Source organism: Nicotiana sylvestris, chromosome 1 (genome assembly GCF_000393655.2).
Source record: "Nicotiana sylvestris chromosome 1, ASM39365v2, whole genome shotgun sequence".
NCBI lineage: Eukaryota > Viridiplantae > Streptophyta > Magnoliopsida > Solanales > Solanaceae > Nicotiana > Nicotiana sylvestris.
The window spans coordinates 85,245,479-85,260,158 of record NC_091057.1 but is presented as its reverse complement, the minus strand read 5'-3'; the positions used below and the strand labels follow the sequence as shown (position 1 = coordinate 85,260,158).

The window sequence follows — 14,680 nt, the reverse complement described above, 5'->3', positions numbered from 1 at the left end:
GAGGACAATTTTCAGATTTTTGAGGCTTTAAATACCTAAGCCAAGAGTGAATGAGATCCATTGGATCAAGATGGAATGGATGGGTACGATTTGATTTTGTTTCATTTAGTGAAACAACGTAGTTTTGAGGCAAAACTACGTAGTTTCAGACCCTTTCAATGGCAGCCCTTTATCTTGCACTCTTGGACACTTTTTCTTTCAAATTTGGCCAAATTTCTTCCTTAATCATACTTATTAAACTAATTTTACACAAATAAATTAATTAAATAACTTAATCTAATGATCAATTAACTAGATTAATTCACCAGCTGAACAGCTAGTTAATTCTTAAAATGCACAAATGAAGAAAGAACTATTTTTTTTAGTATTTTATGATAGGAAATATGCAATTAAAGTCACAAAAATTGAGAAAAATAATTAAAATAACAAAACACTAATAACTTTAGGAGGTGTTAAAATAGTGCAAAAATTAGGTGTTCACAGCTGCCCCTCTTTGCTCGAGAACATGAAGAGTTTTCGTGCAAAGAAAAGTGAATGCCATAGCTAATTTTTGCTCACATGTCACTCCAATGGAAGCAATTTTTTTTTTGAAAACAAAAGGTGACCGAACCTTGCTTCCGAGACTGCCTACATATTCTTGGCTATAAAGGAATCAGGTCAGTGTAGTTCTGAAAAAATTTGGTAGTTGGGACTACCGGACACTAGAGTTAAGACTGTTGCTGCTGTTGATGTTGTTGTCGCTATTGCTATTGCTGTTACTAGCTTCTTACATCAAAAAAAGAAAAAGAGAAGAGTACTATATATGTCTGCAAACTAAGAGTACAAAATTCCTATCTATGCGTCTTCTGGAGTCAAATATTGATTCTTGACCTGCTCACTTGCGTTGACCTTAGATTGGATTTTGATACTCTTTGAAGAAACGATTATGACTCAATTTCAGTTGCTTGCTTTCCTGATCTGAAATTGAGAAGATGAATCTTGAGAAGCTCGGTTACTGACACATTGTCAAAGTTAACTCCAACTATCCTGTGATCGAAAAACTTTTTCCTTCTGATGAAAAACTGAAACTGCAAGCTTTAATCTTCACTTGTGCTATACGGCCGAGCCTGCAAAACCATCAAAAACGAACAAAAAAAAATTCTGCCCCACTCTGGCACTAGAAAAATTTTGTGAGTTATTAGAGAAATCTGTAAATTGTCTAATTTATTGAAAAGGCAGACAAAAATAGTAGTATAAACTAGCTAAAACAGATAAAATTTGGTAACGAATGATTGTGTAACCAGGGATCGGTATCCCGTACTACTGAAAGGAAATGTAATCAGGGGCTGGTACCTTCTCTTACTAGAAGGAAATAGAATCGAGTGTTAGCACCATGTATTATTGATAAAGTGTTGAATCCTTTTAGGTGAAAAAAGGTTCGATCTAAGTTAAACTGTATTAAACAACCTGAGCAAAGATTACTTCTACCCGAAACTACGAACTGGATCCCCCTAGGCGAAACGGTTCTACCTGGGTTAAGCTACGTAAAGCACCCTGAGCGAAGAGTACTTCTACCCGGAAACTAGGAGCTGGATCCCCTAGGAGAAATGGTTCTACCTGAGTTAAGCTACGTAAAACACCCTGAGCGAAGAGTACTTCTACCGAAAACTATGAGCTGGATCCCCCTAGGTGAAACGGTTCTACCTGGGTTAAGCTACGTAAAAACAACCTGAGAGAAGAGTACTTCTACCCGGAACTATGAGCTGGATCCCCCTAGGCAAAAATGTTCTACCTGGGTTAAGCTAATGTAAAACAACCTGAGCGAAGAGTACTTCTACCCGGAACTATGAGCTTGATCCCCCTAGGCGAAAAGGTTCTACCTAGGTTAAGCTGCATAACACAACCTGAGCGAAGAGTACTTCTACCCGGAACTATGAGATGGATCCCCCTAGGCAAAACGCTTCTACCTGGGTTAAGCTACGTAAAACACCCTGAGCAAAAAGTACTTCTACTCGGAAACTATGAGCTGGATTCCCCTAGGCGAAAAGGTTCTACCTGGGTTAAGCTAATGTAAAACAACCTGAGCGAAGAGTACTTCTACCTGGAAACTATGAGTTGGATCCCCTAGGAGAAAAAGGTTCTACCTGGGTTAAGCTACATAAAAATAACCTGAACGAAGAGTACTTCTACCCGGAACTATGAGTTGGATCCCCCTAGGAGAAAAAGGTTCTACCTAGGTTAAGCTATGTAAAAATAACCTGAGCGAAGAGTACTTCTACCCGAAAACTAGGAGATGGATCCCCCTAGGCGAAACGGTTCTACCTGGGTTAAGCTACATAAAAATAGGAGGTGTAAACAATAGTGATGTGTGCCGAAAGTAAAAGAAAAATGGATATTTTAAGGAGCTTACGTTTGGTGACATTCCTTCTTTTAGAATCACCATTCTGCATACTTTATTCCTGCTTCAAACAAATAATAATTTGTGAGTTTTCAAAGTGGTGGTTGGTTTTGTGGCCTTGATTGTTTTGATCACTTGATCTCAGCCCTTTCAACTGAAACTGGTTGCTTCCTGAATACCGATTTCCTTTCTGACTCTGGAGAAACTCTAGCTTATCTAGACTTTGTCATGATGATTGGTTGGTGGAACTCAACCTTTTCGACTTTATCTTGCCTTCATAGTCCTTTTACTTCTGATTTCTCTCTTCTTCTTTTTATATTCTTTTTTTTTCATCATCATTTTTTTTTCTTTTCTTCGGAGCATTGGGGAACTTTCGGTTCCTCAAACTTTGCTGCAACGGCTAGTCGCGTGGGACATAACCTTTTCCAATTTTATTTCGCCTTCGTTGGCCTTTCTTTTCTGGCTTCTTTCTCCCAACTTCAAATTTAGAGCATTTGGGATGCCTTGGCTTTTTTAAACTCTTTGCCGAGACGGTTAGCCACGTGGGACTCAACCTTTTCAACTTCATTTGCCTTTATAGGCACTCCATTTGATTTTCTCTTTCCAACAGTTTTGATTTCGAAGCATCGGCCGCCATGGCTAGTCGGGGTCAACTTGATGCCCGTACGAGGCTGGGTGCCTTTCTGCACATTAGCTCGCGCCAAATGAGAACCCTATAAATCAGTCTTGCCATCCTTTCTTTGTCTTAGTTTCGGAACAGTGTTAGACCGAAAGGGATTCAAAGAAAACAAACAATGGAATGGAGAATGAGTTTAAAACAAGAAGTGTCCCTTTCGGGGAAAGGAAAGAAGGACTTATCTGGAGTACATGCGGACTTCAATGAACATGACATGCCTTTTGGACTGGATGCCTGATCTGTGTAAACCGTCCGACTCTCAGAAATTCATCACAATATTTTCCCCAAAATCGAGAAACCTTGTCAGGACTTTGTCGGTGCCGATGGCTGTGAGGATCCTCTTTTCGATCAGGGGCGCCCTTTGCGGGTTTTCACGAGTCCTCTCTCTTATTTTTCTTCTCGCCTTATAGTGCTCTTTACGAGTTTTCACTAACAAGACTCTCTTATTTTTCATTTCTCTTCTTACCATCGCCTCATGGTGCCCATGTGAGTTTTCACCAATAAGACTCTCTCATTTTATTTCTCTCATTTTTATTGCATCGGATCCAAGTAGTCGTATTCTCTGATCCTTGAACATTCTCACGGATTGATCGGAAGGACTTGAAAAGATTTGGGTAAAAATGATTTGGATCGAATTACAACTTTAGAACCATTCAGGCGGGATCATCGCCGGACCATTACAACATCTGCCCCAGTTTCACTTTTGGGGGAATTTGAATTTTTATTTTGGTGTGACAGAACCCCATAGAGAGATTGCCTACGTATCCTTTCGGAATCAAGTCAAACGTAGTTCAGGGAACCTTTTTTTTTCTTTCGTTTTTCTGTTTTGTTTTGTTTGCTCTTTCTTTTTCCTTTCCTTTTCCTCTTTTATTTTTCTTTTTCTTTGTCTTTTCTTCCTCTTTTTTTGTACATTTTTTTTCTTTTTCTTCTTTTTTTTTTTCATTTCATTTTTCAATAACACTTTCAGGTTCCAAAGAGGGTGTTCAAAGAATGGGAACCGGCTCAAAGGATTTGCAAAGGGTTGATAGTGTTTGGTTAGCGAGAATGAAAGCCTTCGTCATCCCAATTGGAGAATATTAGCACTATATGGAGGATCCAACATAGTACCTTTTGACTGCATTTACATTGACAGTTATTTCAGGGACATTTCCTTTGATGTGTCCCAAGTGCGACGCACTCTTTTGGTAGTACTCTTATTGCAATGTACAGACCTTTCCAATCCGGGAACCAATTTTCCTTCAGTTGTTCCAACTCTTTATTTTATTTCCTTAAACTTTATCTTCATTGCGATCTAATCCTTGATTCATTATTTCGAGGCCTGACAACTTTCAGGATCTGGGCATGAAGTCCGCTAGCAAGTCATGTTATTGAAATCTGCATTTAACAGAACTAAAAAGAGAATAAGAAAGAAAAATGACAAGATTAAGAAAAGAGACATTCCTGGAAAATGAAATATTAATTTCATTTGATTTTTTGATTTTTGATTTTTTTTATTTGATTTTTTTTTTCAATTTTTTTGAAGATAGAAGAGTTTGCATCAAAATGTAAGACAATAAGGTAAAACATCCGGATCACACCCTGAGATAATCCGGATACAGAAAGGATAGCAAGACTAGCCACTAAGACTCCCGTTTGATGGGGAACTTTCATGTTTGGCGACCATTTTTGGCTTTTCTTCTATCTCGGCAAAGGCTGCAACGACCTTCGGTGTCGGATCAAATTCCTCAGCTTCACAAATCATTCTGACCATTGGCCCAATGTTGTGGGCAGGCAACAGATTGTTCATCACATCAGAAGCTTCTTCATCCCGAAAAACGATTCTTTCAGTTTCAATCAAATCTTCAACTACCCTTTTGAGGGTCCAACGGTCCTCTGTACTGTGTCCCACTGCTCTAGAGTGGTATTCACATCTAACATCAGCTCGGTGCGAGGGGGACTCGGGGTTCGGCCATTTCGGGGCCACTGGCTGCAATAAATCTAGCCTGATTAGCTTTTGGAACAAGCTTGAATACGATTCACCAATAGGGGTGAACTGATTCTTTCTGAAAGGCTTTCTTGGGCGAGGATTGTATCGGAGATCATTTGGTTGGGGATTATATGGAGCTGGGTAAGGATGTGCATTTCTGGGAGGTGGAGCTAGGTTTTGTGTATAATGTTGTGGTCGCGTGCAAGGTTCCGCGTTCATCACTGCATACCAACAAAACCAACCACCTGAACAGAACCTGACTAATTTGCTCACACCACAACCTCGTTAGTTTTGAGACATTTAACACATAGGAAATCGCACGTTGGGGATGCAATGCACCTAATAGTTAAATATTTCTACCATGTGTTTGAACAGTTGCATGTTTCCTCCCGGCCTTAACTAACCCTTTAAGTATGTACCTCTTTTCTTTTATTTCTACCTCTATTTAATCACTCTTGTTTTTTTCGTCTCTGTCGCTTTTTATTTTTTGTCATTCTCCTTTTTTTCGGTAACTCTTTTATTTTTGTCACTCTTTTTTTCTCTCTCTTTTTTTTTCTTTTTTTTCTTTTTTTTTAGTTTATTTTTTCCTCAGTTAATTCTATGGTTATGATCGAATCCGATGGAGATTGCCTACGTATCATGACACCGCATGAATCAGATCATTACGTAGTTCAGAAAAAAAATCAGGAATAAAGTACACAAACTAACTCTCATTTTTTACTCATATACAAATAACTCCATGAAAGCTCCTAACAAGGAAAATGATTTTGGATTTTTTTTGGTAGAAAGAAAGGATTCAAAAGAAGAAAGAATTTTTTTTTTTAGATTTTAATTTTTTATTGAATTGTTGAAAGTGAGACTTCTAAAGAAGAACGATTTTTTTTTTTTGAAATTTGATTTTTTTTATTTTGTTTTTGAAATTGTTGAAAGAAAGAATTAAAAAAAATATTTTTTTTTGATTTTTTTTTGGAATTTTTTGAAATCAACACTTCTAAAGAAGAAATAAAATATTTTTAAATTTTTTTTCGATTTTTTCTTTCATTTATTTTTTTTTTTTGTGATTTTTGAAGAAAAAAAATCTGATTTTGATTTTTTTTTGTGGAAGAAAGACTTATAAAAGAAAAAAGAAGAAAATAATTTTGAATTTTTTTTTAAAATTGGGGTCTCTAAGAAATTATTTTCTAAAGAAAGAAGTAAAGGGAAATATATTTGATTTTTTTTTTTTTGGAAATTGGGGGCCAGAACCGATGAGGTTTGCCTACGTATCTCACATCCGATGAGAATCAGACCCACGTAGTTCGGTCAAACTAGGTACCTTTTTTATTAATAATTCTGCTACACTAATTTTCTAAAGTCGGTCGACAATGCAAGTAAGCCTTCCAAATGATGTATCAAGTAGCACATACGTGAACATGATGATCTCAAATAGGATACCTGCCTTATACGGACCCGGCCCCTGTGCCGAGTTTCGCTAAGTCAAATGCATGTGATGCACATAGAGCGAACCTACTAGGAAAAATCCGCTATGAGGTTTGTTCTCCTAGGTTTAAATCTTGGTGGAAAAGGTATCTAGACTGGCTTACTCGAGCGGACAACTCGAGCCGAGGATAGTCAGTGTACCGGTAGCATTGCTTTCTGGCTTAACTGGTGGTGCTCCCCGCCTAAAATAGGTGTGACTAAAATCCTTCACCGGGTGACAAACACCTCGGCTATCCCAAAGAAAGCGGGTTATGTCAAGCAAATGCCCAATTTTAATTCAAGAAGATTCGGAGGGGGTGCGTGAGAAGACAGTTTATATGTACCGTTAAAAAATATCAAAGCGGTAAAAAGCAAACAAGTGGCACATTATACCCAAATAAATCACAGTATATACAAAATTAATAAAGCCAAATAAAAGTCAACATGTACAAGCTCGAATTCTGGTTGTCCCCAGCAGAGTCGCCAGAGCTGTCACACCCCTTTTCTCCCTCCAAGAAATAATAATAAAATGTTATGGATTGTGGGTTAAAGAGCTTTTCCAATTAAAGTAACAAATTTGAAGTAGGGATTATTTTATTTACAGAGTCGCCACTTGGAATTGATTTCTACTGGTGTTCCAAGTCACCTTTTATTTGAATCCCTATTCAAAGGAAGGTTTGACTCTATTATTATTGGTCTGCGAAAACAAAATCCGGGTAAGGAATTCTGTTGACCGGGGAGAAGGTGTAAGGCATTCCCTGAGTCTCGTGGTTCTAGCACGGTCGCTTTATTGACTACATTTGGCTTGAATTAAACTAGGATAAACTGTGGTTTATTTGATTTTTATGCCTTTCTTATGTCCGTTTTTATTTATTTTTAAAAAAAAAATTAAAGAAAAGATTTGAATAATAATCTACAACTTAACTAATGAGAGAAAATTATTGTTATGAGTACTAATTTAAAAGATGAGAGTAATGAGAGAAAATTATCAATTGACATTGCTTAAAACTAGTAAGATGTGGGCTTGTCTTGACATTGAATGAGGCAACCAACTATTGGGTTGACGGAGTCAAATGGGCTCATGTCCAAGACAAAATCCAAAAGCCCATATGCTTTTGGATTTTAATTTGAAGATATGGCCTTTTAAAGCTATATTACAGATTTAGTCATATCTTACTATTTGCAATCCGTAGCCAACTATTTACAAAAATAAGTTTACAGATTGTCTTTCTATTCTACAACTTAACTACCTTACTAAATAAGTATTTTTTAAGAGATAAAAAAAGATTATTGAGACTCTAAAATATAATAATAATAATAATAATAATAATAATAATAATAATAATAATAATAATAATAATAAATAATAATAATAATAATAAAAACTTAGCTTGGTGATAACAAAGGGACAAACATGGCTACAAGGGTTCAAATTTTAATATATATGCTCCTTTCAGACAACCAAATGCCAGTGGAATTATATCTAATGTTTTGCAAAAATAAAAATAATTAGAGATGCTTAACACAATTTAATTAACTAACATATCGTTATAACATTATCAAACATTCAAGAGCATATAAAAATGAATTACAATAGAAGGATAAAACTACTAATATTTCCAGCGTCATTATCTTTCATTCCAACTCGATTTTATGAGATTACATGATCCGAAAATTACCTGGACAGCAGAAAGAAGAACAAATACAGTAGAGTCAGCTCTTTCCAAAATCAACAGCAAAACAATTAAACGGGCAGCAACAACAGCAAAAAACAGCGACAACCGGCAGATTCAAACCCAAGAAAATAAACTAGAAATACCCCAGCAAAACAGTACAATTATGTAACTCCAGAAAAATCTTTCAAGACTACTCTATTTTCCTTAAACAAGTTTTTCACTTAAGAATCAACTCACAAAAGCTGCAAAAGGATATTATAGCTACTGATTTTTGCTCTTTTTTTGTGTGTCTAGAGCTCCCTCAGTAAGATGGAGTGTCCTCCTTTTATATCAAAACAATCAGCTATTTCAAAAAAATTAAAAATCAATCTTTTTGACAGATTTTTCTACAAAATCTGCTCTTAAATTTAAAATGCCAGACTTTCTGGTTCAAATCTTGTCAAGTATTTCAAACAAAATCTGCTATCCACTATTCAAAGACAGACTTTTATTCAAACACTGTCCAAAGGTCTACATTTTCTTACCAAACAATTTGACTTTTGAGTGTCGTATTCAAAGAGTCTTGAAGTAGTAAATAAATAATCAAACAAGTACCATATACTCTTAAGTATTTTTCACTACCTCACTTTTATCAACACAAAACTATTTTACTACTTCAACAAGTGCAAAAAAATAGAAAATTTAACATTTCAAACTTCAAAAACTATAATTAATAATAGACAAAAATAAAATCTGAAAAAATAAAAATAAAATAGAAAAAATATCCACAAAAGTATAGGATTTTTACCATTTTATAATTCAAGTGGCCGAAAAAATGGTGGTATGCCCAAAGAGGGTGTTCGAGGAGGTCGCCAGAATTTTGCCGGATTTTGGTCGCCGGATTTTCAGGGTAAAATTGGCATCAATAGCTAGGTCTTGGGGAGCTCTATCCATTGATGTAGGTATTGTGGTGCGGTAGTGGTTGGAGCTTCAATAATTTGGGCAAAAAATGACGGGAAAGTTTCCTAGATCTAAGATTCAAGGAGTTTGAGGGATTTTTGAAGGATTTGGTTTGGAGATATGGAAAGAGGAAGTTGTGGAGATTACATAGTGTGAATTTAGAGGTGTTTGGAGGTGGTCCGCCGGCGGCGGCGATTTCCGGCCGGCGGCGGTGGGTGAAACTGGGGCGGCGTAGAGAGAGTGAAGAGAGAGAGAAGAGAGAAGAAGGAGAAAAGAATTATGGGGGAAAATGAGGACAATTTTTAGATTTTTGAGGCTTTAAATACCTAAGCCAAGAGTGAATGAGATCCATTGGATCAAGATGAAATGGATGAGTATGATTTGATCTTGTTTCATTTAGTGAAACGACGTAGTTTTGAGGCAAAACTACGTAGTTTCAGACCCTTTCAATGACAGCCCTTTATCTTGCACTCTTGGACACTTTTTCTTTCAAATTTGGCCAAATTTCTTCCTTAATCCTACTTATTAAACTAATTTTACACAAATAAATTAATTAAATAACTTATTCTAATGATCAATTAACTAGATTAATTCACCAACTGAACAGCTAGTTAATTCTTAAAATGCACAAATGAAGAAAGAACTATTTTTTTTAGTATTTTATGATAGGAAATATGCAATTAAAGTCACAAAAATTGAGAAAAATAATTAAAATAACAAAACACTAATAACTTTAGGAGGTGTTAAAATAGTGCAAAAATTAGGTGTTCACACGGTTGACAACATGATATTTGTTAGAATAGCCAAAATATTCTCGATGTGGTGAAATGGTCATGCTAGGATGGTTTGTACGTCCATTGGAGTATGGATTCTATTCATCCAACAGGACTCTATGTTGATGACCGATCCTGTGAAGGGTTTTCTGATTTTACTTTTTTTTTTTTTCTTTTCTCTGGTGAAGAATAGCGAGGAATTTTGGCAGGAAATTTTTTTAAAGGGTTCTTTGCGGAGTTGTGGTGAGCAGGGGCGAACCTACCTTAGTAGTAGGGGGTCACCGGAACCCGTTGGCTTTGGTAAAATCAATGTATATATATTTTGGGGGCATTTGCATCTATACCCACTTTTTGAGTCACATTTTAACTTGTGTCCGCTTTGCAAAATAAATTGCAAGCGTACCCACTTTTTCGCGTAACTTCAGCATACGGGGCCGAAGTAACAAAGACAATCACGCAAAACTTCAGCATTCTAGTAGACATAGGGATTCTTCTTTGCTGCTACCATCTGCCACATTTGGGCTGAAAGGAACTCCAGGAGATTTCAAATGAAAAATAGGGTATATTCTGACAAAGTTAAAGAAATAGTATTACAATTATATTTAGTTGGGCAAAGCATTTGTAAATGGAAAACTAGTTTGATCCAGTTTGATAGGTTTCCAATTTGATCTTGCTATATCGGTCTTGATTTGGTTATTTTAGTAAGAACTAGCTTTATAGTCCATTTTAGATAGCTCGCTCTTTCTCTCTATATATATTCTTGGTTGAATAAAATATTTTCAATCTGACCCAAAAAAAGAAAGATATTACCCTACCCAACATGTTATCCACAAATGGGTAATGCTGCATAACCAATAATCTCTTAGGCACACCAAAATATCTAATAGGCAACACACCTTTTATAAAATCCAAGACCTGTTGTATTTCCTCTTGTGTATCTATCTCCATTGACCCCTCCAAAGTACACTGAGTTTTTCGTTATATCCTGAAACCACAAATAAGTATATAAAGCAATAAAAAAGAAGTTGTGGTATGTTTTTTGCAGAACATGAACCATGTCATCAATAAACCCAAGCAAAATAATCTGAAGCTTTTCACACTTTGATGAATTGAATAAAAAGGAGACATTGAGTCTCCTTGTCTCATCATAATACACTGGCTGATCATTATTATTAATAATAATAAAAGATGACACACTACGAACATAAGTTATTGTCCAATTCACAAAGGCAGCAGAAAAGCTCAAACGAATTAGGACTTGTTCCAAGAAAGGCCATTCAAGGGAATCATATATATGCCCTTTGGATGTCCATCTTATCATACACCTACGAGAGATACTTTTTCTATTATATCCTTTAACTAGTTCATGAATTACAATTATATTATCTGTGATAATCCTATCAGGGACAAACACAGATTGGTACCTGTCCACCAACATATCCATTATCATTAGCCTTCTAGTTAATACTTCAGAGGTAATTTTATAAAGTATTGTACAACAAGATATATGCCTGAATTGCTTCATTGTAGATGGCTTCTGAACCTTTGAAATCAATCTTGCTCAAGTACAATTAATAGCATTATGTAATATAGATATTTCAAACAACTATGTTACCTCATCTTTAGTTTTACTTTAGCTTCTTTTTTAGAAAACATGTAGAGGCGGCTCAAAAATACATGGGGCCTGAAGCCAAAGTTTATTTAGAGACCCTTATATAATAATTTTCAATAGATATTTTTTATTCAGAATCTATTTTTAAATTTTTTTAAGATGCAAAGTTATTAATTATTTTCTATAATCAATTCCTTTTAATAAATTTTTTTCAATTGATTTATATAATCCATTTAATCTTCTATCTTCTTAGATTTCAATATCATCTAGCTCTACGAGGTTAGTGACTTGTTCATCTTGAAAAATACTCCCTTATTGTTTAACCAAAAATTTGAGTCTTTGGTCAAGGCTAAAAAGAAATTCGGGTTACTCATAATCAGGAGACGAAAACAAAATACTTTTGAGAATGATGGTAAAGTAGTAAATAGTTTTGTATTTCAGTAAGATCCCAATAATATTTCGTCTCCTTACAGATGGTGAGTTCTTCTCCTTTTATAACTAATCCTAGGAGAAGAGGTAATGCCTTTGCCTTAATGAGGCAATTATGAGCAATAAATGACATTAAAAGAAACGTTATACAATCATTTCTTTTTAAAACAAATATTCTAACGTATTTGATATTTAATGCTATATTTAAACTCTTTTACGTCATCAGCTTCGTATCTTCAACTTCTTCCGATCTTCGATCTTTAGATGACTTGGATAGGTACGAGACTCGTACCTATTTTAGTAACGGTCCGCACCAATGTTGCTTTCTTTTTCCCTTATCTGTTGTCACCCGTGCCTCTTGGCTATTTATTGTGTTTTGACCGTTTGACCAGTCCACGTGTCATGCCACATCACCTACAATGTAAATTCAGTTTTTTCCCAATACAGATAGTCCCCCCACTTTCCATTTATTTATCAAGTAAATAATTGGGAAATGTATTTTCATAAAAAGGGAATTTTTGCCGTAATTAATATTATGACAAATACTGACGCTTCAATTGTCCCTTCCATTTAATGCTTTACATATGTGTCACCTTTTGATTGATTCTGCAATTCTACCCCCTTTTTTCGAGACTTCATCATTCACACTATTCACGAAATGATAGTTGCCTTTATTATAGGCTTTCCTTCATTGCACTTCTAAGTTTGACGGTTGTCATTATAAGTATTATTAACCCTCTTTTGTTTACCTTCTTCTTCATAGATCTTCAACAAGCAATTTCTTACTTACTTGTATTTTTTCTCCCTTTTAGTACATCCTTCTTCAACAATGTCATCTCTAAACCCTAACCCTAGAAAAGTTCCAATTCTTGATCACTTCTCCAATGCCCCTACAAGACATAGGAGAGGCAGAGGAGGTAGGCTTCGGAGCTTGGGCCTAGGGTCCGCTCGTGATGGTTTATCTGGTCCTACTTCTTCTTCTCCTAATATCGGGAGTTCTATTCCGAAGACCCCTTCTTCTAAAGGTAAAGAAATCCTTGATTCTTCTCAAGAACCTTTAGTCGATGAAATTGTTCCCAGTGATTTGTCTTTTGGGAGTGATAGAACGTCTCTTCAAAGGCAAATTGCAAATTTAGAAAAAAGCTGACACTTATCCTTCATTAGTAACCGAGCTTACAATCCCTACCATCAGAAGGGATTGTAACTGGAGCAATAGTCTACGAATGTCAATTCCTTCCCCAAATCAAAGAATTTCTTCCTTTAGAAATGGTTATTCTTTCGTTTATACTTACCCATTTACTTTGGGTTTTAATCCTCCGGTTGACCCAGTCATTATTAACTTTTGTCGTTTCTTTAAAATCTGTTTGGCCCAAGTCGGTCCCCTAGTGTGGAGAGCAATAGCTTGTCTAAGATACTTATCTGCCAAAGCCAATGTCGACTTCACCCTTTCTCACCTTATTCATTTATACCATCCCAATTTAATGCGCCATGAGGTTTTTACCTTAACTGCAAGAAGCAAAAAGGTTTTGGTAAACCCTGAAGATGACAAGGATCGTGGATGGTACACCCGTTACGTTGCTGTACGTACGGTGGACTTGCTTGGTGAAACAAATATTCCCTTCCCTGAGAAGTGGAATTTTGCACGTAAGTTTCCTTTTATTTACCGCACCTATTTTTGAGAATTCTGATTCTTTTTCTCACTTCGTCTCTTTTTGGTTTTTTGTAGCAACCATGGGAGATGTGGAACTTATTCCTAACTTCCATGGTTGGGTAGATTCAATTTTGAAGATTGCTCCTAAGGATCAAAGAACTTGGAAATCAATTTCTTCTTTACATGGCTGGAAGGTGAAAACACATGGTATGTCCCTTTTTACACGTTGTTTTTTACATGCCAAGCACCTTTTTCTAAATGTTGATTATGTATCCTTCTTTTGATCAGGATTTGGTGTTAGAGGAATGACAGCTGAAGTAGCTATGGCCATTCGCATGTCTGCTAATGCTGCACTTGATTTGAACAAAGCTCGAGCTTCGCTTCACAAAAGGAAAGCTATAGGAGAAAGTTCTGAGAATGAGGAAGAGGAAGATACCTCTTTAATTGCCAGGCCAAGAGTTAGGAGATGAGTCATTAATAGTGATGAAATTGAGGATACCCCTGCTCAAACTTCGTCCACCGAGCCTATTTTGATTCATTCTGACGAGGACACCGTGGCAAAAGATACTAATGAATTAACTCAGCGTCTTTTTGATAGTGGTTTTGAGAGTGGCGAGCCCGACCCTGTTTTTGATGAAGCTCCTCTCTCCTCATTCGTTCCTATTTCCTCCATTCCTTTGCCAGTTTCAACTGCACCTGCTTCCGTTCCTGTGTCAGTTTCTTCATCTTCTCCTTCCATCCCTTCTTTGACTCTTATGGCTCCTGTTGCTGTGTTTTCCTTTTCTACTACTCCTCCTTCCATGGCTCCTCCTCCCTTCGTTCAGCATACAGAGGCGGGTTCTAGCAGTAGAACCATGGCTATGAGAAGTGTTACTCTTGAAGTTCCTACCAACCATAGCCTTTTGAGAAAGACTGGTAGAGCTGATGTTTGGCTCGAGCCTCTAATCGGTGATATTGAGAAGAAGAAGATGGAGAGCCACAACTGCCTGACTCTGATGAATGACATAGTTCATTCTACTTTGAAGGTATTTTTCCTTTACCAACAAGTTTTTTATTTCTGATCTACAAATCCTCATTTCTATGAGTTGTCTCTGTAGACTAACCTTATTGGTACCGAATTGAT

The 14,680-nt window shown here is 36.3% G+C and overlaps 1 long non-coding RNA gene across 1 annotated transcript; it reads right to left on the bottom strand.

Moving 5' to 3' along the window:
* Positions 1-8,005: 8,005 nt before the first annotated feature.
* Positions 8,006-9,370, bottom strand: LOC138879966 (uncharacterized). The gene is made up of 2 exons (XR_011402725.1): positions 8,941-9,370; positions 8,006-8,156 (listed from the first exon to the last, which is right to left on the bottom strand). It is a non-coding gene; the product is annotated as an uncharacterized lncRNA (long non-coding RNA).
* Between the last annotated feature and the right edge of the window lie 5,310 nt (positions 9,371-14,680).